General features: G+C 36.3%; 1 protein-coding gene across 8 annotated transcripts in view; it reads right to left on the bottom strand.

Moving 5' to 3' along the window:
- The window catches only part of PTPRK (protein tyrosine phosphatase receptor type K), a 377,364-nt gene that overhangs the window by 326,217 nt on the left and 23,461 nt on the right, over positions 1-27,686 (bottom strand). The window contains exon 1 of one of the 8 annotated variants that reach the window (XM_088140679.1): positions 13,915-14,020. The exons of the other annotated variants lie outside the window; for them this stretch is intronic. The gene's annotated coding sequence lies outside the window, so the exon portion shown is untranslated. Of the gene's footprint in view, positions 1-13,914; positions 14,021-27,686 lie in introns of those variants that run through there. 8 annotated transcript variants of the gene reach the window in all.

Here is a 27,686-nt window from a genome sequence, read left to right on the forward strand (position 1 = left end):
TTATTTATCTAAGTCACCAATTCAATCACGAATCTTTTGGAATGTAGTCCAGCAGGAATTTTCAGTATTCAAAATACAGACAGCAAAAAGGGGGAAAGAAGTAAATGGTACTACAGCCAATCTTCTGTCCATGAAAACAGCACTGATTTCATACGTCATCAAATAACAATCAGACACAGTTTGGATCATTTAGGGTGGTGTTCCTCAACCTTAGCAACTTTAAGATATTAAGAATTCTGGGAGTTGAAGTCCACATATCTTAAAGATGCTAAGGTTGAGGAACATTGATTTAGGGGACATACTTCTTCTTCTATTCTAAGACACCTTCTATAGCAGTAAGATAGCATAGCATTCCTGTTCTATAACTGTCTAGTTTGTTTATGGATACAATATATGTTTCAGCCTCTCACAATAAATGAATATATTATAGATATTTAATATATTCTTTGATCTGTTCCTTTTGTTTTGCTTCAACAGTAATACAATGCATAAGCAAACAATCAGGATCCCAATTTAAAACCAAAAGGGCAACCACGAATACTGTGGTTATAATGTCTTACTGTGTGATAATGTCTGTGGAATAATGTCTATTGAAATGTTTTAATGTTTAATTCTTTAATGTTAAGATCCATCAGTCTCTTTTATAAGTTACTTATGCTTAAACAAAGATAAGTACAGCAGAAAAAAATTGAGGATGAAGCTTCAGGACCAATTCAGGCATTACGCTTATGGAAGTTGGGCCAACAGGATGTTGCCTCAGACCAAATCAGATTGGACCTCAAAGAACTTCACCTGCATGGTCCCAAAGGATCCTACAGCTGCACATTTTGAATGTGTTAAGTTGGAGAAGATTCTTTTACAAGTTCAGGGAGTCTAGTCAGAAATGTATTCCTTCATTCCATCAAATAAAATCTACTTAAACAATGAAAAATATAGCACTGCCATTGGTATTTCTACGAATGGTGTGTCTTAAAATTAAGTGTGACTGTATTTGTACACTGTAAGAATGTATAATGAATTCAAGCCCCACTAGAGTTATAAATCAACTACTTAAGAAAATATGGAACTTAGCTGCTTATCAACATATTAAAACTGTGGAGGCTGATCCATGAGGGGAAGGAAGTAAAACTGGAGCTGGAGAAGGGCAGGATGCAACACTTTAATTCAGTCATTGACGAATTCATTTGTAAGGCACTAATTTTAGTAATTAGGGAAAGAGGTCCATTATTACAACATCCATTAAATGACAATCAGTAATCTTAATGGTTAATCTGAAGAAAAAGATTTATTGTAGAAAATATATAAAATAAAACCTTACAGAAAGCATAGGTTAGTGATGATTTTTTTTTAAAAAAACCTCATCTATTGCTGTTTATTTTTTTAAAATGTACAAATAAAAATGGTAGTTGGACTATCTTGAGAAGAGCTGCATGGAAAAGCATAGTCCTAGTAAGAAGTATAGTTAAAACCAAAATAGCCTTCTATTGATTCTCACATTTTATCAAGTTTTTAAGAATCCTATACATGATTTCTTGAATTAGTAGGAGACCTGTAACTACTGGAATAGCATACATTGTGCAACAGAATGAAATTTGTCCAGTAAGTTTCCATTCCTTAAGGCAGAGAACTAGTATCTCACAAAACATCTGCTGTCCTCTGATGTTTTAAACCTCTGACTTCTTTTAACATGGCAGTTACATTATTTATTAAATCCTTGCCCTACAAACAGTAAAGCAATGTCATTAAATCAGTTTAATTGGCAAACATAAAACTATGTGGTTTGCAATGTATATAGATTTTTCTCCTCTTTATTTTATCTCATATTAACATCAATCACCTATAGCACAAACAGAAAGAGAGGCTCAGATGTGATTTTTAATTTCATGTTTAAAAACTAAGAATAATTCTTCTGTGTTACAGAAAAATGGGATCAGGTGCATTATCTATCCCAAAAAATCTCAATATAGTAAGAAAGAAAAGATCAAGCATAAAAATGAGAGAATTGTTAGCAAAGAGCTTTCTGAATTAAGCACCATAAGATTCATCCATATATTCAGCAAATTTGCATCAATAAAAACAAAATCACTGAAGGGACAGGGAGAAGACGTGTACATCAAGGAAGGCAAAGAGGCATCTTCACCTGTACAGCCCCTGCTATCATTGGCACTTTTTAAAGAGTAGCAACTTTTTCTTTCAAGGTACATCAGATATATCAAGACAGCTTTTATTGTTCCTTTTTTATAAAGATAGATAGATAGACAGACAGACAGACAGACAGACAGACAGACATCCCACTATTCATATGTATTTTATTCAATAGGTTATATCAACTGATTTAACCTGTAACTGATCAAAACATAAATCATTCACATTACCTGAAGGAGAAAATAAGAATAAATCTTTCCATATATTTTTTAATTAATAGGTGGGAGGGGAACACCTCTACTGTTCACCGATATTCTTCCCATTCACTCACATTCTTCCTGCCATATTTTTAAGCTACCAGATATTATCCTTCATCATTTAACGTGTTGCTAAATTTAACATATTTTTCTTGTCACTAATCATGAGTCAAATAATCACGAGTCAAAAATAAATGAGGGCATGAGGTGTTATGAAATAGGATGGAATGGGGCAAGAAAGGTGGAGTATCATCAAAGAAGAATGTGATTGTGTAAAAAGAATATATTTTTTAAAGCTTCATCAGTAAATTTATCCCCACAACTTCTTTAAGCCCATCTTAAAACTGCTAAACTGAATTTTAATATACTTACTATATACCAATACAACAGAGAAGTGACTATAGAAGGATACACAAAAGTCTTCTGGGAAGTATGTGAAGTTTCCTGGATTCAGATTCTGACCTTCTAAGCAGTCAGATGAAATAAACCTAAAACAGGCAAATCCTTTCTGGGAAGTATTGCTATCCTTTCATATAGTATGAAGGAGGGAATATACTGTACAAGATGAATGTTCTATATCCTTTCCCTCACTTTGCTGAAACAAATCCAAATACTGAATTACATTGTTAAATAAATTCTTTGTGGCACAGAAAAGCTGATGTGGTGGAGTAGTTAAAGTGTTTGTTTGTTTATTAAATTTGTATGCCGCCCATCTCCCCCAACGGGTGACTCTGGGTGGCTCCCAACGGGAGACTATCTGTGAATCAGTGGCATTTCATGCATTGGCAGAAGGCTCTGCTCTTAGCATCTAGGCACTCTCTGAACAAGCAAGCTGAAAAAGTATCTACAACACTGTTTAAACATAAGAAGGAAACTGGCATCTGAGGACTGGGTTAAAGTGACATTCCATCCATCCAATTTGTATCTACCACAGTGTTTAAGCTTAAGAAGGAAAGTGGCATCTGAGGCCTGGATAAAGTGACATTCTATCCATCTAACTTAATTACATTAAATTAAAATTACAAGATTTCAATTAGCAACACTTCAGAAGCTCAAGGCTACTATTCCTATTATAGCAGAGACGGGCTTATGTTCTGAGCATTCCAAAATGTTCCACATAACCAAAAGCTCATCTTGCTTCTAGAAAACTAGTATTTTAGGGAGAATGCTAACTTAAAAACTTTCTGAATTATACATTAGCTTTCCTCTGTGCAGGCTTTCGAAGGGAGATATAAATAATCTACCTATATTCTGGATTTGTTTCATTATTACATTTATAAATTGCCTTTCTGCAAAGGTCCCCAAGGCTAAGTGCAAGAGTTCAGAGAAATGATACCATTTAATTCTGTTGAGGCTGCTAGCAAAATTTCCACTAGTCTAGTGGAAATACTGGTAAGAAGAAGCCAATTATGTCACTGTTCCAATTGAGCTTGTTGTTTTTACCCTGCACGTGCTGGGTCACTTTCCTCAACCTTCTGCCATCTGAATGTGTTTAACTCTATGGGAGCTGTGAAGTCTGATATACTTGGAGGGTAAACACCTGGAAAACTTACTTTCAACCAACACAGTCCCAATATTCACCAGTACTAATATATCTGACCATACTATCTATATATCAAAAGTCAATAGTGAAGCAATTCTTTGGCTTTTCTCCACATGTTATGGAATTCCTTTTATCTAGATATCTGCTAAACAGATCCATGCCCATTTCAGACTGCTTCCAGGGCAGCCTCATTATCATATTCAGACTTAACCTCTCAGTGTAATGTGGAATTTAATTTGAATTATAATTCAGTTGAAATTGGATCTTCAGACGCTTCTTGATGGAAATGAAGAAATAACTGACCTGAACTGAATAGCCTATAGAGGATATAAGAATTCAGCACAAATCTACTGTTCAGAGACAGGTATTTAATTCTGATGGATCTAGAGAACGTATCTTAACTAGCAGGTGCCATCCAGATGTGCTGGAACTAGCATTCCTGGAAATCTCAGCTGTTGGCCAGAATGCTAGGAATTCTGGGAACTATAATCACAACACCTCTAAAGATCACTAGATTGAACATGGCTTAGCTGCCACATACATTTAGCAGTTGTTTGAAGGAAAAGAAAACCATCTAAAAAAACTTGGTTCTATTATTCAGACCTCAAAATTGGGAACGAAGCAGCTGTGCCATGGGACGTGTTCACTTTCTATGGATACACTGTGGATGATTTGTAAAGTTTAATTGGACTCCAGCTGGGGTTAATCGTTTTTTCCACCTTCCTTGCTGCTTTTATTTCTTTCAATACAACAGATTAACAGATTGAACAGGAAATAGAAACACCTCCATCATTCAAATGCTACAGGATAGAAACTGTGAACAGGAGAAAATAATGTTTGATTTTGCAAGAGTATAAGCAAATTATATTGAAGTTAAGAGGAGGTAGGGAAATACATGAAGCTTTTTAAATTTAAATTAGCAATTTAGTATGTGTTGATATAATGCCCTTGTTACATTAATATACCTGGAGTCTTGTGCAACTGTACCCATCCTGGGTGAGCTTCCTAGTGGAAAGCATTTTTCAGTCCTGCAACTTCTCCCAATAGTTCAGTTGGAAGGCTAAAGTTTTATTCAGCTGTCCCCCCCCTCCCCCCAGTAACAGGAAGCCAAAATGTAAACAGTTTTGTCCATCTTATAATTCCAACATGCTGCTTATTCTCTTTGCCTATCCAAGTCCAATCTAGGGACATCTGCACCCTTGAGAAACATATACTGTTTTCTTCATTTCTTAATTCTGCTGTAGGCAAGGGATCACATTTGGAATGATGAGAGGGGAGAGAAAATGCCTACAATCAATATGGGTACATCATATGCTTAGATTCTTTAAGACAATAGAGCAAAGCTGAAAGGACAAGAGATTCTGACAGAATTTTTGGCTCCTTACAACACAACAATTCCAGGGATCTTCCAACAAGGCAATACAATTGGCATAGCAACAGTCCTTTCTCTGATCTCATTCTTTTCTTTTCCAAAAGAATGTCATATGAACAAAGGGAAGCTCTGCATTTTTTATCTGATTAACAGATGGTAGCAAGAAAATGAAAGAACAAAACCTTCCCTGAATATTCTTGACTTGTAATGCAGATACTGTTGCAAATTAAACATCAAAAGAGCTTTGTGATTATTACCACAGCATGTCTCCCTAAATCCCCCCCCCCTTTCTAGATAGTCCAATTCCCCTTTTTGCCCTACCATTACTAATGAATGCTATTATCTTGTCATTCACCAATGTCATTCGATCCACCTCAATATTTCTCTTTCCCTACAGCTTAGCTCAGCTGACTTTTGTATTTCCTCCATTTAAAAAAAGTTTAGACATCCCTCAAAATGACTACCTGGATATGTCCATGTGATCTTGTACAAAACATTTTTATTCCTAGTGCAGCCTAAAGCTTTGGGATTCCCTCATACTTTTCCTCCCAGGTCCAACACTGCTTAATTTTTTTAAAGATAAACTGAAATAACCTATTAATTAAAAATATATGGAAATCTTGTAACTATGCAGTGGTTAGTGTACTAAATTTAAGATTATGGGACATAGGTTCAAATTCCACTCATTTACCTACACTCACCAGAATAGTATTTCTTGGGATATTTACCGTAATCTTGCATGATTCACCATATCTCAGCCCTACCTCATACCAGCGATAACAAATTTATGTGAGAAAAGCTATTACGCTAACTCCTTGGATTAAAAACTGCTGAGGCTGAAAGATGAAGGGTATAATGCATATATAATACAGCAGCATTTCACATCCTCAGGAGATCTTATAAATACCATCTTACAATTTAATTGACCATCTTGCCTAAATAGATACTGACACACCAAAAATCTCAGCAGAGGAGCAGATAAGTCAGCATACCAATAATTGAGCCAACTTCCAGCTCCCAGTTTTCAGAACAGTAGCAAAATGTGAAATAGAGTTACTCTAGCTTTTGTGATTTAGTATCAGTCATAAAGAGAAATGCTAGATAAGGTAAAAATATATCCCTAGTGCAGGTTTCACAGCCAGGATCTGTTGGGCAGTGCTGGACTTCAGGGTTTTGTGACTGGGGTCTAGAGAACAGATTTCCGGACATTTTGCTGGCAACTGTGGCTGACGTCTTCAGAGGCAAAGTGGTTTGCTACCACAAGATGCCAGCAATGACCCAACACTGCCCAACTAAAAATATATTCTTCCTTTAAAAAATGTTCGTATAGAGAGCTTAATAGTAAAAGCATTTAAGAGAAACCCTATAACTTATACAAAATACCAAATGTAATGATATCTAAAAAGATAGGACAATTGACACAACTGAGATAGGTTTCATTGTGTACATTTTATTTTGCTATTCACCTAAAGGCCCTGTACCTAATTTCCATTCATGTAAACTTTAGGATGCTCTCTTTGAATAGCCTGCCTTTAAGGACAGATTAATCTGGATCCCCTCATGGAATTATTTATTCCAACTCTACTTTCTAGCCATGGTTATTTATTTTCATGTTCAGGCATAATGCAAGAACAAAAATCAGCCTGTTCTGAAAAATACAGGTGAAACTCGAAAAATTAGAATATCGTGCAAATGTTCATTTATGTCAGTATGGCAACTCAAAAGGTGAAACCAATATATGAGATAGACGCATTACATGCAAAGCGAGATATGTCAAGCCTTACTTTGGTATAATTGTGATGATTATGGCATACAGCCATACATAATTTTCAAGATTCCACATACTTTACAATTCTTAACCAGACTACAACCAAGAACTTTTGTGAACTAAATAGTAATTAAACTTAACAGTGGGCATATCTAGCCTAAATCTGAAAATGTACTTTCTACCTCAGATGTTTTATAAGAAGTATTACAGATAAAGATCTAGTTTTTTTTTTCAGAGTTCTATTTAAAAGATAATGCCACATATTTATTAGCCATCCAGAGAATTCTGTGCATTACGTATTTATACAAAGTCCTCATTTGTCAGTCTTTCCAATGGTTCAGCATTAAATTACCATGACTAAGTATGGCTAACCAAAATCTACAACTGTTTGGTTTTAAGTTTACAACCATTTTGTAAGAAATATATTAATCTTAACCATTGTCTGTATGTAATGGCAAGGAACTGCTAATTCCAGTAATGAAAAGGAAGAGGACTTTGTTACCGAACAGGGAAAAGGAAGGATGCTGGAAAGCATCCTGCAATACTTAGTCCTGTTCCAGATCACCTAGTTTTGGATAAGAATTGAGAATTATTCCTGCAGTGGACCAATGAAAAAAAGAAGGTGATTATAGTGGGACTTCTATTCACCTAGGTATTCTCCAGGTTGCTATTACACAGGAAAAGAAGGGACATTTTGCTTTCAAAACTCTTTCGTCCTCCACTCATTCTCTCATTGACTTATGTTCCTCTTAAAATATGCCAATGACTTTGTCCAAATTAGCCATGGATATTTTTGGATTTTTGCATCAAAAATAAAACTGAAAGTAGTGATGGAGTTGGAAAGAGGCCCTTACACTATATGTGCTTAGCATACTTTTATAAGCAGGTTCAGGATCAATTTAGAAGGTCTTGTTCACCACCCACAGTTATTTCCTCTTACCCTGGCAGAAAAATAGTTCTCCACTGCAGCAAGCTAATTACACCATCTGTTTAGTTGCCATGCCGCAATACTAAAACATTAACTTCTTAACATTCCCAAATGAACCTGGCTTGAGTTGCCCTTATACTGCTTCAGGCTGTCAGCGATAGCATCAAGACAGAAAGCAAGGTAACTCAAAACTTCCCTGTTATTTGTATTCTTTTTGCCCTCCAATACAGCTACAGTGTTAATTCTCCAGAGGGATTTCAACAACCTGACAGATTCCCTCCACCTCACCTCACTGCTGTAGTTGCCAGTTGTCAGGATTGGCAATAAAAAACATCAATCTCCTTCTCTTACACACAAAGGCATATGCACACTTACCCTGCAAAAGGAGGGAGGAAACCTTTGAAAGGCAGTACCGTTTGTCAAAGGAAACAGGCAAACCTGTTTCAACCAAAGCATGCAGAGTACAGAAATTATTTAAATTCCATGTGAAATCTGAAAGATCAATGCCCAATAGGTTTCGGTTTAGAAGCATACTGATAAAATGGCTCTCCTTTTAACTGTCTCATTCTCAAGCACCCTTACGTATAATTATATTTCTACAGACCTCCTTACAATGTTTTTGGACTTTTAAAATATTACCTTTATTAGGTCTTCTGGATCAGCCATGCCTTACTGAGACTTGTATTACTTTCTTCTCAAGCTGCTTGACCTCTCAATCCCCCTCCATGTGTCCTCCCCATTTCCTCTTACTCTCTCTCTCTCTCTCTTTTTTTGCAAATAAGAACACAATTATTGACTTGCTACTGAAAAGGTTTTTCACAGAGAACATGCACAGTGAGAAATCTCAGATCAGCAAGAGAAGATGGAACTTCTGCTACTTCTCATGATAATCATGTTTTAAAAGGCTTGGCAGATCTCTTAAGAGACTCCTCTGTTTAACAAAGTTTTGACTGAGGTGCACTTTCAAAGTGAAGTGACAAATCAAAGCACCATTTCTCTTCAGCTGGATTGGACCAGCTGTCCGCGCTTCAATCTGGACATCAAAAAAGTTTTTGTGCACAGAACGAGGCCCCTTGACACTGGATTGAAGCGGCCAGCTGAATTTAATCAGTTTACTTCAATGGTTCAATTCAAGGGTGACTCTTGAATTTTGATTCAAAATTTTCCAAAACAAGGCTCTGTCTTAAATTGGATTACTGCAAGTCAACTTATCAAACTAAAATAGAGTCACTTTGCACAGGCCTAAAGTTTAGCATCCACAAATGCGACAGTTTCCCATTTCTTAAGTTATTTTCAAAAGGTACTTGACTATTTATTAGCCAGTATATTTGTAGTTTTATAGAAATGCTTGCATTATATACACTTACCTTTTAACATGAGCAACTATTCTGCAGAATACCTCCCATATTTTATTTTGTGTGGGTATATGCACTTCTAGCATAAATATCCTGTCTTTCATTTATAACCATCTTCCCCAGTCTGGTGCCCTCCATATATTTTAAACTACAGGTAGTCGAGTTACAACCATTTGTTCAGCGACCGTTCAAAGTTAAGGCAGTGCTGAACAAATGGTACTTATGCCTGGTCCCCAAAATTATGGCTGTTCCAGCACCCTTGCAGTCACATGATCAAAATTCAAGCGCTTAGCAGCCGCCTGTACTTATAACCACAGGAGCACTTCAACTCCCCCACCTGCCTACCTCCCCCACCTCTGCCCTTTTGGCCACCTTGCACAGTGGCACTCCTCAGCAGTGGCACTAGGGCTGAAGAGGCCCGGGGCGTTCAGCAATCTCAGCACGCTGCTATTGCCCCTAGGCCTTTACTTCAGCCCCAGCACCACAGCTGAGGAGTGCTGCCTCAAGTCTTTCTGAAGGCTTTCTGAAGCATCATGAGAACAGGGTGCACTATTTGAACAGCGCAAGTGGCCTCGGGAAGAAGGCCTGTTGTGGCCAGAAACTGCCGTGCATAGGGCCAGGCCAGGCGTGCCTCATCAGCATCAGGAGGAAGATGGCTAAAGTCAGTTGGGTGTGGCAGGGCAGTGGGGCAAGAGCTTTGCACTGTGGACCTGTTGGGGCTTGCCACAGCACAAAACCTGAGGCAGCACTCTGCAGTAGCAGCAGCTGACTGAGACTGCTGATGTCCCCAGGCCTCTACTTCAGCCCCAGTGCCACCACTAAGGAATGGTGCTGTGCAGCGTGGCCAAAAGGGCAGAGATGGGGGGGGGGGGGGAGACAGGTGGGTGGGGGGAGTTCAAGAGGAGGCAGTCTTTTTCCAAGCTGGGAATGGCTTGAACCAGGGTGAGTCCTCACTTAACAACCAGTGACATTCAGTTAACAACAGCAACAGGGAGTGCTGGGATTGCTGTCGCTAAATGATGCGGTTAAATGACGTTTCACCTAACAACTGCATTGCTTAGCGATGGAAATTCCGGTCCCAATAACCATTGAACCTTGAGGACTACTGAATATCACAAATAACCCCAGCCAGGATGGCCAGTATTCAAGAACATTAGAATTTTAGTCCTAAAGATATGGAAGACCACATGTCAGGAAGACTAATTCACTATGAGATACAGTATCAATGAATTGATTAAATCATTTTACAATTGGCTTTGCAGGATCATGAGGTTACCCCATTCATTAAAAGATCCTGACTGAGCAGGATGATCTAAGAAATTAAGGAAACAGCCTTTGGGGAAAAAAGGGAAACCAAGATAGCAGCAGTCGAGTAAATTAATTGTATAAAATACAGCTAACAAAGATTAGTCTAATTTGGCCTTTCCACCTACAAAAAGTATGAGTTATGAAAATCAAGTGAAGAATAATCAGTACAACCCTAACAGATACTCCCCTTATTAATGGGAATCATAAGTGGACATTGGACACTGAAGTATTTCAAGGAACCAAAAGAAGCCAACATTTAAAAGAACACTTTCTTGCGGGAAATTAAGTATAAGAAACTATCCTCTTTGCCTGCTTTCTTCTCTTAAAATTTTGAAAAAGACACACATGATTGGAGGAGAAGATTAATTTTATTTCTGTGTAAGATTTTTGGGTTGCAGCTGCACTGAAAATAACATTCAATAGGAAAGATGCAAGGAGCTGAGTAAAGAAGGGAATGTTTAGTTAAATTTGATTGTGTTATTCTTATCAGAAAAACTCATCACCAAATTACAGAAACTAATGCAAGCGGCGTGCATTTGTGCTAAAAAAGTCTATGAAACATATTTCTAAAATCTACTTTTTAGAAAAACCATTTTTGCAATTATCTATAAATAAATTTGTAGCTTTTTAACCTAACATTACAACTGTATATCTAGGCAAGGGAAATAACTTATTTGCATAATGCCAGAAATAGACCCTATTTTCATTGCATAGCTTGTATTCATGTCTTCCAGTTACAGTCTCTGTCTTTGCTCCAATATTTTCATCCACTAATGAAACCAATTTTTAAAAAGCCAGGGGGCAGAATTCACTGAAATGGGGACTCTAGCATAATTTGGTTGGATTTTACAACCAATGGAAAATTCCTAAATGAATTAATCCACTATACATGAGCTACCCAGAAAAAGCCTAGCTATTCACAGTGCTGTACACAAGCTCAGTGCTCGTTTGTATGGTGTGTAGAGATATACACAATATATTTCAAAAATAAACTCAGATATGGGTTGGCATAGCCTCAAGATTAGGGTTTCCCAATGAATAATAGTAGTATGAATACTACAGGGGGTACAACGAGTTTAGTAAACAAAAGGAAGCACAAAAGCAAAGCAAAAACTGAATTATTTGGCCACGAGATTAGCCTAGTATTCCATTTACTGTATCAGTTGATGGAAAAATACCAAGCCAGCCAAAAACATTGCTTTTTCTAGATAAGATCAAAAGTTGAACTACAGTGACCATTTCCTTGATGTGGAAAAAAACTTTTGCAAGTCAACCAGTGGTGAGAATCCAGCAAAACAAGGTAGCCTGAACTGCTTCATTACATGGTCTCTGCCAATGCCTTAGTTTTAGCAAGCCACAAGACTGTAGTTTTGCCCACACTGCATGAAATATAGCTAAGTTTCCCAGGTTGCTTAAAAGAAATGCTCCCAAAACGCAAACTAATTCCACTACAAGCAGAGGATAGGAATTGCTGGGCAAACAGGGTTTGCTTCCAGCCACCTCAATGGACTGGCCATAATTGTTTTTGCTTCTTAAAATAATAATTTTAAAAATAGAAATGCTCATGAAGACTGTATTCCTACATCATACTAAGCCATATCATGGTTGGTTGGCTTTTGGCTTAGCATATTGTTTGATTCCACTGTGCTTCCTAACTAAGTATGCTGTGTGAACCCAGCTTTGTGGCTTATTTGACAAACTATGACTTAGCATGATATGAACATGGAGCTAAATGTATTCCTGTCTTAATTTTCTCCTGGATATTGCATATGCAGCAACATATGAGCAATCCATTATTTTTTATTTTAAAACATTCATTTTGGGGATTTAAACTGCTGTGCATATGTGAGGTGCTGCAATTTCTCACTGACACTGTTCATTTATGATCCCTACAACCTCCCTGAATCTAGATAACCAGTATATCACCCAAGCAGTTATACACACAAACAAAAACAATGAAAAAGGAACCAAAGCTACATTCATTTTCCATTTTCACTGTCGCTTTATTAGCTATGTACATTAGCACTTTAATGTACACCATCAGATTCAGAAAAATAAAATAAAAAGAATCAGAAATTAAAGAGAGTTGTAACAAACTACACACACTAATTACAACATTAATGCTAGAAGTATTTCACAATAAAATCTCAAAATATGAAAGTGCATGAACAGAGTAAAATCCATGAAAGAGAACAGAAAAAACCCTATTTATCCTTCACAAAAAGTATATTTCCACTTTCCATTATTTTTTTAGGTTCCCTAAAATCTATTTCTTTCATTTACCATCCAAGATTTACTATCTCCCAATTTTGCTCCTGGGATTTCTCAGAGTCTCTCACAATCAATAATAAATAGCTTTTTTAAAATGTGCAACTAGATGATTTAAAAAAAAAAATTCAGTGGGATTCAATGGGACATTAATGGAAAGTAAGGGATAAAATAACAATGAGACACTTCAATTCCACATTTTTTTCTCAAAAACATGTATTTCAACTTGTCAGCAATGAGCAATATTTTTAAATGACAGGTGTATTGTAAGTATCTATAGCAGAACAGGATTTCTAGACAGATCACTAATCAAGCCAAACCACTAAAAACATGCTTGAATATGTGCCAAGATCTACTATAAGATTATTCAGGTATGAAAGGAATGCAGAATGTTTATTTGTTATTATGTAATCAACTTGGCAAATAATAATAATAACTTCAAAAGATAATTGCAAGGCTTCATGGTTGCACCTCAGGTAAAAACCTTTTAAAAGAGTGGGAAAAATCCCCTCCCATTAAACAGTATATAAACCAGTGGTTCCAATTAATGCAATTCCCCCCCCCAAAAAAAATATTACAATTACTAACTTAAGGGTTGTGTTACAGAGAAATCTTCATAAGTAGAAACAGTAGTTTCTGTGATGTGTTTGTTACAGAACTGACTATAATGACACTTCAACGCTTTTTTAGACTGCAATACAGTATTAAAGATGTAGTTGAGAATAAGAAGCATGGCCATACTTCATGGTGATAAAGTGAAGATTGACTTGTGAAAGTCTGTGTCCCAGAATAGTTCATACCCAGAGCCTTTCTAAACAACTTACTGTGTGTCCCATATTCAAAATTGCATCAGAATGTTCATAACCTGACAGCTAACATTCTAGCATTCATAATATTATACCTCAACCACCAATGCACAGGAAATGCCAGAATGCATGCTGTCCAACCAAAAAATCATTATCCTTTTTACCTGTCCAGAATCCTTTCTCCACTCCAACTCAACGTGTGCAAATTCCACACATTTCTTTGCTGCTTCAAAAATCCCCTTGCTCGAAGAGGCCCGAAGATTTCTGCTATTGGCTATCTGCAGCCCTGAATTAGGAACTGGGGGAGGAGGGGACAGCAACATTTTGATGCAGACCTCACTGATCCTATGACCATTACCACAGGCAGAACATTCAGCTCTTCTCACAATGCTTTTTTTACAGTAGGATATATTTATACAATCACTTAGAGTCATCGAGGATAAGTGGTACATATGAGCACATGTGCCTGAATGTCTATGCAAGGGAAAAGACCTGGCAAAGCTTCCCTCAAACAGAAAAAAACAATGAAAAATTCCAGCATTCTCCTTTACAAAATGGGCTAGCATCATAGAATGCAAGGGGGAGGGGGGGAGAGGAGCAGCTAAGAAACCAAATTCTAATTCAGGAACCATATTATTTTTACAATGATTGAAGTTTCAACTCAATATCTATCCAATATTTTTAGTTGTTTACCATTTTCGGGAACCTGCTTTAAAATAAGCAGGGACTGATCTGTAACACAGAGTTGACATGGACTCTCCCTCAAACCTCTTATGCCTTCAATGGAATTCAAAGATAGTTCACCTACAGCCACCTTCAATTTTGCTTTCATTTGTGCCTCCTAACAGAGGGATAAGTGGATGTTACAGTAGAAAAACGGCACAAATTCTTAGCATAGGTTCTGTAAATGATTTCAGTTGTACCAAGAGAGGAGGAAAGAACACAGGTTACACAGGCCACAAATTGAAAAGATTAAATCCATTTTGTTAGTTCTCTCTCCTGGGCTGGCTTTCTCTTCTGAAAATTTTCTCCACACTGGTATTCTTTGATAGCTTGAATCTATTGAACAAATTTTTTTAGCTGGGAAAGAGAATGGCTCAAAAACAATAAATGGCCTTTACCCACTATTTTAAACATCAGAGTCTAGCAAAGCAAATAGGCGACAAAGCTCAGAAGGAAACTGTTGTTCAGGGCCATCAAGTGGGGGTGGGGGTCTGCAATTTATCATAGCCAGTTCCAGAATGAGAGCCATACACTGTTTGCACCCCAGCACTGAACAAGCTGCAATGGATAGGACTACAGTAATTGGGCAGAAATGAACTATTTTCCAGTTACTTTGCATATCTGCCTCTAATTTGTGTGGGAAAGCAAGCTTTTTTTTTCCTTTGCAAAAAGTATGTGATGAGTTCCTTCTGTTTTTCCTTCCACTTTAACAAGAACCTAAAACTTAGAGAAATATAATTAACATTTGAGAACAGAAAAAGCCAAATCCTAACCAATGAACAAACAGTATGTGTGTGTGTATGTGTTTATATATACAAACACGCATGAACTTAACTATTATTTATCAAATCTCCACAGAGTTAAGCTATGCCTTTGCTTTTAGTGAAAGAAACACAAATTGGCTAATATCCAAAAACCCCAATACTATTTCCCAAATAAGAATATAGAAAATTCAAAAAGCCCCAAAGCAGTTGCTCCTATTGTTTATGACAGCTTGAGATCCAAAGTATAAAATGTTCTTACGGCAATGAAATAAAGCTGCATTTATGATAATTGATATATGTACCAAAATGTATACAATCTGAGCAACAGTACTTCGCCAGGAAAATCCCACTAATTCTCTTTACCACTGAAGATTATGCTTACCGATAGCCTCTCCTACAATATACAACATTATCATGTTCATCTTGATAAAGAAAGCATATACCCAAGCAAGTTTCAGTGTTATTTAGATTGATAAGAAAGACTGTTTCTCTTCCTCCTGGTTGGGGTGGGGGGCAGAAGGAGTTCTGAATAACTTGTCTTAGGATGACATTTAGGGAAAGCTGTCCTCAAAGCTGCAACTAATCATTCTGCATAACCACAAAAGTCTTATTGAAAAAAATCATAAAATTATAAAGGCCTATTTTAACAACAGAAAAAAGAAAGCAGAGCAAATAATCAAACAGTATGTTGTTTGGAAAGTACCATATTGCCGAATGTTCCGGAAGCACTGTCTGCTAAAAACAGAATCGCATAACCTCAAAGGTCTTTGTGTAATTAATATATACTTATTGAACAGCATGTTGATTGCTTTTAACCTCCCGCAAAAAGAAACCATGGTTCTTCCTTTTCCCAAAGAATTTGAAAGATCTAGAGCTAATGCCATTGATTGGAAGAAGGATGTTAATAACCACTCAATTACAGTAATGCACAGCTCCATCCAGAACTTTTCCAAGCAGATGAGTTGACTTAATTTTCTATTTACAAACCTTAGACAAATTAAGTATAGCTTTAGAACTTCAGCTCAATTATATTTAAAAAAAACCTTTTAATATTAATTAGAGCTTAACAAGCTCATCTTTTCAGCAGTACAAGATGACTTTTGTCCAAACGTGGGGTTCAGTGATATTTTAAAATCACCTATCACATTTGAAGTATGAAGATTAAGCGCATTCGTGGTCATGTGTGAGAGTTGCCCAAAGATACATAGTTTCTGCAGACTACGTAAGCTTTAACCTTCTTTGTTATGAGAAACTCTGCTTTGCTATTGCACTTGAAATGCGATTGTAATACTAATTAAACTTTATTTATTTATTTACTGGCTTTTCCCCTGCCACAATCAATGACAGTCTCAGCACTTTACAACATCCATCAGTACAATATAAAATGTCACTGTACAAGCAATAAAACACAATAACATAACGGACGAAACCTAATATACAGTGCTGTAACAGGGCATTAGAGAGGTAGTTTACTCTGCTTTCAAATTCCAAGGGAAACAGAAAAAAGCTAAATGAGATTTAACTGAATGCTCTGCAATTCTACTGTTTGCTTTTCAATGTTTCATCTTGGACTTGATGTAAATTTAGTCTAGTCTTAAACAGAATTTGAAACACTGAAAAAGAACATATAAAAACAAGAAAATAATACTGTTGCATTTAGGAATGTTAATTTAGCTATATATCCATTACACCGTATTTCATAATTAATTCTTAGTTGATAGTGCTGAGTGAAGTTCCAACTTTAGCTAGCATCATACAGCACAATGTAGAAAATCATTGAAGCATTAACCATTTGTCTTTCTGGGAAAAATATTTGCTTTAAATAATAACTGTTTCAGAAAGCATATTTAGGGCCAAAAAAGCAGAAGATTGGAAAAAAGTAAACAATTACGCTGCTTTTTTCTTTGGAAAGTTATCCAGAAATGAATACTACCTAGAATAAGAGACATTCAGTCTTATATACTTGTACATTTTTCTACATACCATGGCACACTAAGAAGACAAACACAAGCTTAAATCTAAATGTATAAAACTATTTTTAATCTATTTGTAGAAACTTTGGAATGTACCATTTTAGCTGGATCCCAGAAACACACATTTATATGGAGGGCAATGGGAAGCCTTCATCCTGTGCATTTCAGATCATACATTATATCTTCTGCGCACAGGTTTTTTAAGAATAATAAAACAAAGAACCAGAATTGTCTCTACAATAAAATGTGACAATTTAATTCCAAAGAACTAGCCTTCAAATTATACTGAGAATCTTGCCCCACCAGTAAATCTTGCCCCTCCCATCCCCTGAATGGGAGCAGAGTTGACTTGAACCTGTTCAACTAGTGTTCCGCTTCCAACTATCAAGGGATGTTCAAGGTAGCCTTCTCTATCTGGGTGGCCTCCAGAAGAATTGGGACAATTATAGGAATTCTCAGACAGGATGTCAAAACAAGACATAATAAAACATGATATGTTTCCCATGTAATTTAAAAACATAGTATTCCAGTAAGCTATCTTTGTGAAAGGGATAATGTTCAGCTCATATCAAGCTGTGACACAGGAATTTAATGATTTTTATTGGTTTGGGCAGAGAATACTATAAAAGTCAAAACTCCCATGAATTGAAGTCTACTCCTGATGATTAACCAACAGAGTCATATTTCTTTTCTTGGCAACAGTGCAGAAGGAATTTCTCATTGCCTTCTTCAATTTCGCAGTGTAGCCTTCAGCCCTGGGATTTTCAGGTATTCTCCCATCCAAGTATTAACTAGATGCAACCCTGCTTAGCTTTTCTGAAATTAGCTAAAGTTTGCTCAATGCTGCCACTTGCTGTGACCAAAGAATACTATATTATGTATTAATTTGAACAACCTTACAGACCCAAGTATTCAAATCATAGTATTAGTCCATATGATTGAAATGATATGATATAATATGGACTAATGGTATGAGGTAGACTATAATAAAAAAAAGGGGATGGGATGAACTATTTGAAAAACATAATTTAAAACTAAGGGAAAGCATTCAGAGAGGCAACAGTAGTCTGTATAGTATGAGAAAAAAATCATTGTTGCTGTTGCTTTTAAACAATGTAATCTGGTTAAGATGCTACAATAAGCTAAATCTGGCTACTTAGCAAAAGTTTCCATTAATAAAATATCCACTTAGACTATTTTTTTTAGAGTGAATTCTTCACATAACCACTTACAGAATGAGATCACATATAAAATGATTAAGAAATGTAAAATGTTAATAAAATAGCAGTTGAACTAAAATACTAAAACCATATGCATATCAGAGCAATAAAATCACATTGGAATGCACATTTTTTAAAATTATCATTTAAACTTTTTCAGCATCTACCCCATTTAGCTGCTAAACCAAAACCTTCTAATATGCCTGATGAAGTATGTGCTACATTTATTGTGTTAAATGAGGACACTGACAAAGAGAACTTGCCTCTCTATTTCCTCTAACTGGACCCAATTATAATATAGTCAATATGAAATATTACAGCAAAGAAAAATGCAATTAAATGTGATTGCTATTGCCATCTGCTGGTCACAGTTAGAGGTTGTAAAATACTGAATCTTTTAAAATCTATTGACTACTGAACCATGATCCAAAATAAATGTGGAGCAAATGCCAGAAAAAGGAGTGTATTGTATGCTGCAATGAAAGTGCCATGTCAAAATTCAGAGTGAAATTGACTTCACAGAAAGTTTAGTAACATGCTCAAGAAACAGCTGCAGCAGCTCGAGAAGAAAAGGGTGTGGCTTTTCAGAATTTATCAAATAGTTTGGCCCAGGAATTGTGATGTGATCTCTTTATCAAAGGTTTAGATAATGTAAAAACATGAAAAACTTACAGACCCAGAAAACAGAACTCTATTATCATTTATATTTTTTGGAATTGATCGTAGATTCAGATTGTGCTATTCCCTTACTTTTAAAATGTCCAAACCACCTGTTAGTAAACTTACCACAACTTCCCATTCATTAAAACCCTAGCAACTTTAAGAGGTGCTCTTCTCAGCCCTGTTGCTTTTCTTTTAATTGCAAAACAAATCATGTTATTCCAAACAAAAAAATGTTAAATCAATTATTAGATTTTTGAGGCTCTACTTATCTTTATTAGGCAAGAATATGGAAAGACCTCTGCTTATTGTTAGAACTATTTTTTCTTTCAATATTTATATATGTATCACCTTCACTTTAAAAAATCCCACTTTATAAATCCAAAAAATTAAAAGAGTAAATTAAAACAACTGATAAAAACATATATTAGCACAGTATAAAATATATGAAATAAAACAAGAAATACAAGCGGCAATAAATAACAAAGCAAAAGCAGAAATTAAAAAATAAAAAAACTGATTACAAAAGCTTACAGTAAGATATAATTAAAATAAAACATAACAAAAATGCTTTTGGGATTAAAAAAAGTGTTTCACCAGCTGCTGAAAAGGTAATCAACACAGTGCCAAGGATTTTCACTAGGGGCTATCACTGAACAGCCCCACTTCTGGAAAGCTCCCTGCTATACCTCAACAGGGGAAGGCATCTAGAGCAGGCCTTTGAAAAATGCCTTTAGGGTACAGGTAGGAATATACAGAAGAGGTATCCTTTCAGATACTGTGGTTCAAAGCTATGGAGTGTTTTTAAGGTAAAACCAGCCACTTAAATTGGGACTGGAAATGAACTGGAGAATCAGCAAGATTAAAAAGAATTGGCTACAGACAGCCCCGCATGCCGTAAACCTGTAAAACAAACCTTGCAAATCCAATAATAATTGTATTCCTATATGATCATTCTAGGACTGTGTATATGTGGACCTCAAAATCTTCTAAAGGCTTCAAGACTCAAGAAATAGTGACAGTGAAACATCAAATAATGATCTGAATAATCAGCTTAATCTCCTACAGCTGAAAGGAGAAGGAAATAATTACCTGGAGCATCTATAGCAGACTGAATAATAGAACCAAACTTGGACTATGTCCCCTACCTACCCGTTAGAAGATAAAATAACCTCTGTGAAAGGGAGTTTGTTGAGAAACCATTAAAGCCTAGCCCAGGTCCCACCTTCCCTAAATAGGCTACAATAATTTGTCTTGGGATTCTGGTAATGCTGTGCTGGACCTCAACAAGAATAAATCTCATCTATGAACACAATGCCCTTATTGTATCCTGAGAACCACCCAGATACCAATAATCCAGACATTATTTAAGGTACACAGACTCTGAAAAACATTTGAGCAAGAATGTGTGCATGGGCAAATGTAGCTTTAAAGCATTCATTTTGCTGTTTTAAACCCACTAACCTTCAGAAGGCCTCAACCCTTTCAAAAAGCCAAAAATATGTTATGCTACTCATTGCCAGCCAGGCCCTGATGGTCTTCAGTGGTCAACTGAGTGGAGGAGGAGATGCCCTGGGCACAAAGAAGTTGTACACCACTCAACTTAGCAGATGCTAAACAATTTAAGACAGATCCAGAAAACATATAGTACAATGTGTTATATTGTTCATTAAAAAATAGTATCTTGTTGGATAGCACCAACAGATCCAGAGTAATTAGTCCCACATTGCATTACCTATCACCTTTCATATCACACTAGATCTAAGACACAGCATCTCATTTTAGCTTATTTTACTATAGTTAGAGACAAACACATACAAATCCTATAAAAATATGCTTGCTTTGACTGATACACCTGAACATTTTGCTTGAAGTCAAACAATGGAGACAACAAACATCTTTATGTACACATATCTTACTGTGGATCTTGGGCTTTTTGTATTTATCTGTAGAGTTGGTAAATTGAATTGGTTCCAACCAACACATTAATTAGTAAAGGCCAATTTTAACAGATAGAACTGGGAGTAAAGGACACAGCTTCTTAGTAATTTTTGTGAGGTTTTTTCTGCATTGTAAAAAATGTGTTTTATCTCAGAAAGAAACTGAGGTGCTAGATAGGTAATATACAAAGTTAATGAGATTTCTTTTTTTCCCTACAAAATGTTATTCCTGTATGGTGGTTGTGTTTTTTAAAAAAATCATCAACAACTCAGTTTACATTCAACTTGTGAAGATTTGTATGAGAAAGTGGAGTCAAAACCTGAAGTAAAAATCCAGTTTTCTGTGAATCAGAAGATTATTTTAATTATTCCTTCCCTCAGTCTAGATCAGTGGTCTTGAAACTCGAGATACCTGAGGAGCCTTTCTCAATGTGAAAAATTAGTGCAGAACCCATTAATAAATATGTTTCCTGTAATACCTTGTCACAGACTTCTCTCTTTTAAATGAAACAACGGAATGAAGATCTTACAATTTCACTGTAATCATAAGAACACACTGTCATGTTGAACCCTTGGATGAGGGTGAACAGGGAACACAGTTTGAATACCCCAGGTTTAGATCAATCAATCATTATTAAGGTTTTGTTCTGACACGTGGCTATGAGCACAGACTGAGTTTTTCTGAAAAACAAAACAGATACAGTAAATAATTGTATCTTAGTTTAAATGGCATGGTTTTCTTTGAATAGTCATGCTGAGGTATCACAGCCTAAAACTCTGAGTCAGTTAAGAAACCATTTTTGGGGGGAAAATTCTATAGTGCCTAATGTTCAAAACTGCCACTTAAAAACCATGCGGTGTTATTTTGCAGCCATGAGATCAACTTGCAAAGCTGCACACACACATACACAATATAAATTTATGCTATGTCAAAACAAAACAAGAATGATGTATGTTACATAGCTTTGGGGAAACAGTATGAAAATAAAATGTTTATATATAGATACACCATTTTAAAAATAAACCTAGCACTTTCATTAAAAACAGAGTGGATATTAATTTAAGCTAGTTAAAAAAATGTGATGGCTTTCACCAGAAAATAAACAAGTTTATGCCAAAATAAACACACCCTCCCCCCCCCCCAATTTCTTAGATTTATCAGCTATATATATTAGGGCTATGCAACATTAACCCAACCTTCTTTGCTACTCAGAAAGTAAAGGCTAGATCTGCATCTCAGAAATGAGTCTGGTGGCTTTGTTTTGGTCTATGGCAGTGTTTCTCAACCTTGGCAGCTTTAAGATGTGTGGTCTTCAACTCTCAGAATTCCCAGCTAGCATAAGAAACAGTAGTCTAAAGAGCAGTTTGTCCTGTCTCATTTACCAGTTTTAAACTGGACTTCAGTGTTTTCATCATCTAGTATGAGAAAAACTGTGCCTAAAGGTTTTCTCCCCACAGGAATGTTAGAACATTATAAGGGAATGTACCTTGCTGGACACCACAGAAATCAAACTATATTCCTTTTATAAACTGGCTTATTAAAGTATCCATAACTTTTTTCTTTTTTTTCTTTTTTTTTGCTTTTCAATCAGAATAGGATGAAAGTAGGATCACGTGAGAATGGGACTTAAAGGGAAAAATCAGTTGACTGCAAGAGAGAACTGCCTAACAGTACCAGATGCTAGGTGGCAATGGGATATTTGTACAGTCACAACAAACGTATTTTAATATCTCTCTTCATTTCCTACAGTCTTCCCACTCATTCAAAAGCTTCCACTGGTACAATATATCACAAGGGTCACTCTGTCTGAGAATGGATCTATAGATTTCTTAATCAAATACCCCCCTCAACAAGGTTTTACATGAATAAGCACCAAAAAGCACCTTTAAAAATCTGTCTGTGTATCATCACATGGTGCTAGACCCTGTTCTTTTTAGAAAGCTCAGTTCCCAAACTTTATATCCAAACTTGGGGAAGGATTCTGAATCATAAATACAGAACAAAGGTAGAAAAGACCAATGTGCTTTAAAGGGCCAGCTGGCCTTAAAGAAACTCAGACAACTAGGTAGGCTCAGATCTGTTAGTACTTCAGGAAATTTCAAGGATGGAAAGTATCCTTGAAGGAAACAGTGGAAAACCACTTCCCTTCTATTCCCAAGAAAACATGAAATTACCAAAAGTGAAACAACTTGAAGAGACTTTACCTTGTCCTTTCACATACAGAGTTCACTGCAAGGGATCTAATTGGGTAATTTTATGAATTGAAGTGGACAATCTTTTCTGAATTGGAGGCCTCATTCTAAGGAATGAATCATCTTAAGAACTCTACAGTACTGCAAAATATGGGTGGATCCTGGGGGAAAATAGGTAGAGTTTAAGTAGAAAAATAGGGCAAAATGAACAGCTTCAGGGTGCTAACTGTAATTCAGCAGCAGTAAGCCACATACGACACATCACTGAAAGTCCTCTTTACTGATCATTAGCTTTGTCTATTATTGTTGTTGTTGTTGTTGTTATTGTTAAACACTGAGTTTCAGATACAGTGGGTTAACATCATCATCATCAATGTTGAATTTCCCATGCCATTTGTCATTTTTACTAGTATGATTAACACTCAATTATTTATGTATTGTTAATTTCAATTTCCCATTCATAGAGTAATGATACTTTTAAAAAAGTACTTTCTGTATCTTTTGTTATCCTTGAAGTACAATTGTTGGAGCATCTCCACATGAGAGACCAAGCAGAGGAAGGATTAAAGAGGAAATGAATAGCTGAGTCGGAATAGGCAGACTCAATATTCCTCAGCAAGTCCAGACAAGTAAATATGGAGTTTTTAAAAGGGGACAGGGGTACGAGGAACACAGACATTGAAGGAAGAGAGCTGTGTTCATCTATGGTGGCCAAAAACCAGAGGGGTCAGGTAGCACCTTTTCCGACTAACAAATTTATTAAAAGGCATGTGCCATTGTGAGCTACAGCTGACTTCATCAAATGCACAGTTTCTATGCCTAGGAACACACACTTTAATTGGAAGTTTAACAGAGAAGTCATGTTGATAGCAGTCTTGAAGAAATTGGCAGAAAACCACAAATAAGCAGCTAGCAAGAAATGGAATACCAGTTATTGCTTGTCTTTTAGCAACAAAGCTTTAGAATTTGGGCAAATGGCAGACCATCTCTCTTTCTCTCTTTCATACATATACTGAATATCAGGAAAGGAATTAGAGAATACAGTTATGGATAAAAAGAGGCAGATATGATGTGCTAAAAACTAATAGATGATGCCACGTGACAGATACGATCACAAATACTGGTGGCAACTTTGGAAGCTACACAAAGCTTCTGGGGCCACATCAAGTTCCCAGGTTGCTTAGCCTTGTTATAAAGACTGGCCCTATGGTTTTCCACTAAATTATGGCTCTACTAATTTATAGGGGTGCAGACAAAATGAAAATGTGATTTTGTTCATACTCCACATAAATACAACACTCTTCAGCATAGCCTGTGTGCTGGCCTGCCCCATCCTCCCCAGATCTTTCCAGTGCTTTCCTTTCCCTAACACCCCTTCGCGGCTGTTAGCGCCACCGATAAGCCTGGCTTTTTCCTGCTTCGCAGCAAAAGAGATATGCTTCTCATATGTGTGTTTTGGTCTACATACAATGCACTCAAAGCTAGCTGTTCCAAGCTCTGCTAGTTAGAAACTATGGGAAAGACTTCAATTTATATTCGAGTCTTTAATCCAAAGGTCTTAAAGCAACCAACATATATAAACAAAGAAGCAATCAAAACTTTATGAGGGCCTTATCATACACTTCTACCCTGTTTGCTCCTAGAAAAATGTGAGAACAGTGAACTAGCTCATTCCTATATTTAATTAGTACTGTTCACAAGAAAGAAAATCCCAAGCTTTCATTTTCAAAGTGGAGATCTTTTTTGCATCTTCCTGGTATGAATGACAAAGACATCACTTTTGATGGACCTAAACCTATATCTTAATCATACTAGAAAAAGATTAATAAAATTGATCATTTATTTTCCAGAAGTCATTTGTACACTAAGCTATTTTATAATATTTTATCTACTTGGAATCATCTGGCCTTTTTGAAATGTAAGTTTAGGAGTGAGTGAGAAGTTGGTTCAGCCTCTCAGTAATGTTCTGATTTGCTGGCTGAGCCAAAGACATTAGAAATGGAGAATATCAAAATATTTGGAGGGGTGGGGGGAAACACATACAGCCAGTCTCTACTAAGTGGCTTTCACTTATTTTGGATTCCCATAAATAAGAGATTTTGCCCTCAAGCTTAGCAACATCTCATCAGAAACCATATGCACTCTCTAGATTCTGTTTGGGTTTTTTTTGCAACATACTGAAAATAAATCCAAGAATTTTTGCAAGTAAGTAGAATGAAACCAGCTGAGTTTAACAGAGTTTGTGTTAGAATTCTGTATGATTATTACCTTCTCTAATTTTTCTCATTTTCCCCTTTTCTATTTCATATTTGTCTGTTTGGTATGTTTTACTTTGCTACATAAATATTATATAAAATAGAATGTGAGTGCACGTACCTATGATGCAGAATATAGAAATGTAATGCATGCTGCTTATTCCTATAGGATTTGAAGCTTTTAGTTATTTCTCCAACTTATCCTGCTAGCAGTCATTTCACCATTATAGTTACTTAAATTATAGATTCAAGTAAGTACAGAAAAATCAATTGTTTTAACCTGCAATCTTATGCTCATTTACCTAGGCCTAAGCACTACTGAATTAATGAGATTTACTGCTGAGTAGACATCTAAAGAATTGTGCTTTTATTTATTCTGTATTAAAAAAAAATTAAAGTTCACACTAAGATGACTAAATGATATGCTTCTTTATTCAGCTCTCTTCTGTAAAAAGTGCCACTTTCTGTACATTAACAGCTGTTTAAAGACAACATTGCCTGAAACAAAACATCTTCACACTTTCTAATTCTTCTCTTCATGTTCTGCTAACAGTATGTAATACACATAACACTAAACAGAGAACTGTGAATTTAATCTACAACTTGACAATGAGAAAACCCCCTATGGCCTTGGTTTGCAAGACTAAAATGGATTACATTTGTTTAGCTCTAGGAAGTTTAAGATTGATATGATATTGCAAGTCCCTATGCACTTAAAAATGTAAATTTGCTCCCCAGGGACCCCTCCTCCCTCTCCCATTACCATCTTATTCTGCCAAAAGCCTTATTTAACTCATTCAAGCAATTTTGGAAAGGAAGGAGGGAGGGGGGAAAGGCAGAACTGGAAATGATGCAGATTCAAGCAAGATTTGGGTTTGTTTGTTTTTTTAGATTGTTTATCCTGCCTTTATTATTTTATAAATAACTCAAGGCAGCGAACATACTTAATATTCCTTCTTCCTCCTATTTTTCCCACAACCACCCCCCTGTGAGGTGAGTTGGGCTGAGAGAGAGTGACTGGCCCAAAGTCACCCAGCTGACTTTCATGCCTAAGGTGGGAGACTAGAACTCACAGTCTCCTGGTTTCTAACCTGGGGTCTTAACCACTAGACCAAACTGACTATAGTGGTTGGGGAAATGTCATTACTAAGGAATACAAGCTTACCAACAATTCTTTTTTTAAAAAAAAATCAAGTTCCAAACAGGCATAAAACATTCAGAGCCTTTATACAAAGGCCTTTATATACATTTTATCTGCCAAGAATGAACAAGATTTACTGTGGAATAAGACCTGAAGTTTTAACAAGGAACTTTGCCCTGTCCACTAAAAGACAAGCCAACACATTTTCTTCAAACATCTGAAGAGCAGAGAAGGTGGAAAATAATATATTTCTCATTTAGTAATCATTAGAATTAGCAGATATTGTGTTTGCAACTGAACATTTGCATACCAGAGGCTAAATGGATTCCCTGGAAACACTTCATCCTGGTTTGCTTCTTGCTCTTCTGTAGAAAGAAAAATATTCTAATCCAGTATGAAGGCAGCTAAATGAGTTATTGCCTAGATTCACATATCACCACCAAGCCATCATTTCATTCACATGGATGGCTACATAAACTACAATTACTCACATATTGCTTGCCCTAACCTAACCTAACCTAAACAAACTATGTTATGATTTATGGTAATCTGTGAACCCAGCAACAATACAAACTAGTAAACTCCATCAGATAATTATATTGTGACAGCAACAATGTTTTGTAACAATTTAATCTTAGAATAAATTTAATCAGAGATCCACAAATTCATGTTAGATTTCCACAACTTTCCCCATTCCATTCTGAAATGCAGACAGACACACTAGAGGAAGCCTACATTACAGCTTGGATTGGCAGAGCATATGATTTAATTAACAGGCAGCAGCCACAAATTCAACAACTGGCCTTGGACATCAGTGCTGCTGCTGACAAAAGGCTATGCCTCATGGACCTACAGATCTTTGTGAAAAGTATTTGTGTGAGTGCATGGAGTAAAACTGCTCTCACTAGTTGAAGCAAATTACATTCCCAGAATCCTGGCTTGGCCATAGAGCAAGAGTAGAGTTGACTCAAGCCCAATTAAAGCAATCCCACAGCCTCACCTGCACCTTGCCGAGAGAGGTCCTTCAAATGTTTTTGTCTTATCCAAGAACATACTATCACAAGTAG

The sequence above is a fragment of the Python bivittatus genome, unplaced genomic scaffold, assembly GCF_059951505.1.
Source record: "Python bivittatus isolate LINGU-HERP-01145 unplaced genomic scaffold, Pbiv_v1 ctg000020_np1212, whole genome shotgun sequence".
Taxonomy (NCBI): domain Eukaryota; kingdom Metazoa; phylum Chordata; class Lepidosauria; order Squamata; family Pythonidae; genus Python; species Python bivittatus.